Here is a 4,768-nt window from a genome sequence, read left to right as displayed (position 1 = left end):
CTTTCTACTCCTACAAAGTTCCACGTCACCATAGGCCCAAAAGCAATGGGATGAGGTAATCATGGACGGAAACTTCCAAAACTATAAACCAGAGTAAATCTTTTTTCTTCATAAGCTGGTTTATCTCAGATACTCGATACAGTGGCCGGAAGGAGGCTCACACACAGAAGCAGCTGGCTAGAATGGAGACGGGAATCTGATGGTTCTGCCCAGAAATGCAGAACAATTTTGGTGAGCCCATGCCATCGGCTCTAATACATCTCTGCTCTCTAGTCTAGCAAGACTGGAGGTCTGATTAAATAAACCATCACTCATGCAGAGTTTATGCTTACGGGATCTGAACCAGGCCAATGAAAGAAGCTGTCTGGAAGGCTTAGAGAAGGAATGATGGGGAGGAGGGGACAGTTTCCCTAAAATAGCTTAGTCACGTCTACTTATTCAAAGATCAGATTACAGCAGAAAGCCTTGTGGAGAACTCTTAGATATGAAGTGAACTTGAGTAAAGCAGCCTGAGTAGCCAGTGGGTGATATTGAACTGTGAGGATTCTGGTTAGAGACTTACCTGTCTGTGGCCGTGGCTAGCTTCTAAGTGGCCATAGAACACAGGTATTTACCTGGGAGAGTTTAATCGGTGGCTAAGTGGGGCCCTTCCAGTTGAAAACGGAACTTAAATTTAAAGACTGAGCGCTGTAAGAGTCCTCTATGTGATCATCACAGGGCTGCAGACAACCCCCACAGCCCTGCCAGACCTGCTGAGGGCACACACTGGCCCAGCAATTACTACCCTTGGTGATCTATCTATGTAAGAGAGTCTATGAGCTCTCTGGAGGCATCTCAGAGACTAATTTTGTCTCCTGCTTGGGGAAACTTACCTTTCACCCTCTAGCTCAAGTTCGAAGGCCAGTCAGATGTGTGACCTTCAGGTGCATAGCATTGACATAAGGAAGTCAGCCAGAAGACAGGCAACAGCTGTCCTTCGCGGGGCTGCAGAGCACGGTCCCTAGGAGTCTTGGGGATGGGGCCCCTTTCAAGTACCTATCTATTCTCCCGCAGTCCTGAGCAGCTCCTCGGGGTACTGTTCTTCATAACCTCTCTCTTATGACAGGGAAGCAACTATTTGTTTAGATCAAAACTTACTATTTTTAAGCTGCTGTGAGTCTTAGCTTGCTCTCTGTTGCTGTGATAAGAACACCTCAACCAAAATCAACTGTAGGAGGAAAGGGTTTGTTTTGGTGTTAGCTTCCCCACTCTCTCCTTTGTCATTCTCTTTCTTCTAATTTCCATTGTCATTGGTTGGATTATTAGTCTGAGATATTTTCTTTTCCCATTTTAAAATTAGTATGTATTATATTGACTTATTTCTAGTATCTATTTTTAAATAATGTAGTTTTAAGTTTTTATTATTGTATGTGTATTTTGTCAAAAAAAATGCATGTCTGTGCCTTGTATGCATGCCTGGCATCTTTTGAGGCCAGAAGAGTGTCTCAGATCCCCAAGGACTGGCATTACAGAGAGTTGGGAGCCACCATGCGGGTGCTGGGAATTGAGCCTGGGCCCTGCAGAAGAGCAGCCATCTCTTCAACCCCTGTGTTTATGTTTTAGTTCTGTGTACCTGTGTGTCCCTGTGTGGTGTGGGATATGCACGGGTGGCTGTGGTGCCTGTGGAGGCCAGAAGAGGCCATGTGATGCCCAGGAGTTGGAGCTACAGGTCACCATGGGCTGTTTGACTATAGTAGTGGGAAACACACTCGGGTCTTCTCCAAGAGTAGTAGATGCTCTTACTTGAAAGGTAACTACCATCCCGACCTCTGAACCTAATCTGGTAGGAATTTGACTATCTCAGATTCTTCATGTAAGCATTTAGTGTTTGTCTTTTCGTGCCTGGTTCTGTTTGCTTCTTTTTGTTTCCTTAACATGTCCTTCAGGTCCATCCGTGTGTGACTTGCTGGATTCTTCCTTTTGGTTAAATAGCATTCGCCAACTATTATGTTTTAGCAATATTTGGATTTTTGTTGATTCTTTTTAATGGCAGTTAATGAGTTAAAGCATGGTATAGCATTACTTTTAATGGCAGTTAATGAGTTAAAGCATGGTATAGCATTACTTTCTCATTCTCTCTAGAGTCAACTTTTGCCACTTTAAGTGATATACACACACCATATCACTAGCTAAAGCCTTGCCCTAGCTCCTACGGGTTGCAATCAAATGTCTGTGCCCACACTGAAAAAATCTTCTCAGAAATATCATAATTGGTTTTTCACATGTATGTTTACAGGCTCCTATTTGTGTGGTACACACGTGTATGCAAGCATATGTGTGCATGCATGTTCCTGTGTGTGTATGCTTGTTTATATGTGCATATAGGTATGTGAAGGTTCAGAATTATTGTTGGGAGTCTTCCTTGATAATCTCTCTATATTTTTTTAATTTTCTGAGCCCCCCCCCTTCTCCCTCTCTGAACCTGTTGCCTGATGACCCCAGCCAGCCTGGCTACCAGCTCGTTTGGGCTCCTCTGTTTCCAGAGTGCTACAGTTACAGGTGCCACCTGGGCCCCCATCTTTATATGGGTGCTGGGTATTCGAACCCTGGCAATCTTTGTTGGGGTCACTGTTGCTGTGACAAAACACCGTGACCAAAAAGCAAGCTGAGAGGAAAGGATCATTGGGCTTAACTTTCCACATTGTCATCCATTGCAGAAGGAAGGCAGGACAGGAACTCAAACAGAACAGGAACCTGGAGGCAGGAGCTGATGCAGAGGCTATGGGGTGTGCTGTCTGCTTTTCTGATGGACCTCAGGACCACCAGCCCATGGGTAGTACCACCCACAATGGGCTGTGCCCTCCCCCATCAATCACGAAATCAACAAAAGAGCCTACAGCTGGATCTTGTGGAAGCATTTTCTTACCTGAGCGAGGTTCCTTCCCTTCAGATAGCTCTAGCTTGTGTCAAGTGGACATAAAAGTATCTGGAGCACATCTGCCGTGCACAACACACATCGTCTGCTGAGATCGTCCAGTGCCTTCATGTTGTCTGGACTCTGCATGCTGGTCTTACTGTCCCGTGCTTTGCGGTTTCAAGTATTTTGTTGTTGTTTTGTCAGGAGATTGGGAGGAAGGCCACAAACTTCAGCCGATCTGTGGCTGTAATGTAGTTCTGTTTGGGACCACCCCTTCCGTGCTCATCTTTTAATGGCTCGTTTTTATCTATTTTGTTTATTTATCTATTTAGTTTTTTGAGACAGGATCTCACTCTGCAGCCTTGGCTCTCCCAGAACCCACTATGTAAACCAGGCTGGTCTCGAACTCACCCAGATCCACTTGTCTCTGCCTCCTGAGTGCCAGGATCAAAGACATGCACCACATACAGCCGCAGTAGCCTGCCTGAAAGTGTGACCATCTTGAGGCTCAGCTCTCCTTGTATATAGTACCACATTTAGCGTCAGAGTTGGCTTGCTGATGAGCCCTGGAGTGACAACCTTGTAACTTTACTGTCCCATGCTGCTATCTGCAATATCTATGCTATTTGGGGGTTTCATGGGCCCCTTCTCCGCCCCTACTCAGGATTGGGTTTTATTAACCTCATTCTCCTATACACACCTCACATTGTAAAAAGACACAGATAAAACGATATCAATAGGCATTCAGTACACTCTGTTGGGAGCCCAGCTTAGACCTACAGGACAGTTCTCAGTCCTTGGAGAAAGAGGCTTCTGAATATCTCTAGTGACACTCTCTCGTTGAGGCCCTTGTTTCAGACCCTACATGGTCTGAGTTCTGGGCAGTGACACAGGGTAGGGCTGAGAAAATGTAAGATGAAAGGAGCTAGGGGATTCCTTCTCACCCTTCAAGCTTCGCCCGCATCTCTGGTTAGACCTAATGCACACAAAAGACTGGGACCGACTCACAGTCTAGATCAGTAGATACCAAAAATAGGGAAATTTTGATAAGCTTTAGATTCTTAAGTTTTCTTACCCACTTGTTTTTATTTACTTTTCAGAGTCCTGGAATTGGTTTTTTTTTTTTTTTTTTTTTTTTTTTGCTTTTTTGCTCTCTCAAAATGTAATTTTATTTGTACTTGTGTGAATGTATGGGACAAGGAGGAAGACCGTGCACACGTGTGTATGACACAGCATGCAGGGAGTTCAGAGGACAGCTTTTGAGAAGTTTCTGCCTTTGTGTGGGAGATCCAGAGACTAAAGTTAGGTCTTCTGGAGGCCCCAAGAATGCTGTCACCTACTGAATGAGCTCAGCAGCCCTCAAAGTGAGTTTCCTATGCTTGTCTCCAGGTTTTACGGCTGCAATCAGAAGGAAAGTGTCTCAGTTAGGGTTTCTATTGTGATAAAAAAAAAAAAAAACACCTTGACTGGAAACAAATTGGGGAGAAAAGGATTTATTCCAACTTACTGTTCTCAGGTCCATTGTCCGGGGACAACAAGCCAGGGACCTGGAGCAGGCACTGACGTCTCATAATGGGGGAGCGCTGCTTACTGGTTTCCTACTCGTGGCTTATTCTGCAACTTCCTTGGAGCATCCAGGGCCACCAGCCCAAGGGTGGCACAGCTCACAGTGATCATCAATCAAGAAATTACAGTGCAGACTTTCCCACAGGTTAACCCTCTCAACAAGTTTCCCTCTTCCAACATGGTTTAGCTTGTAACAAATGGACACAAAGCAAGCAGTCAGGATTGTATGTGTTTTTTTTTTTTTTCATTTTATTTCAAGTATCAACCTGGGAATGATATGAACGTTATTGAGAACTGTCTATGAGA

This window comes from Arvicola amphibius, chromosome 9 (assembly GCF_903992535.2).
Source record: "Arvicola amphibius chromosome 9, mArvAmp1.2, whole genome shotgun sequence".
NCBI classification, from domain to species: Eukaryota; Metazoa; Chordata; class Mammalia; order Rodentia; family Cricetidae; genus Arvicola; species Arvicola amphibius.
The sequence above is the reverse complement of the archived record's forward strand: the minus strand, read 5'-3'. Positions refer to the sequence as shown.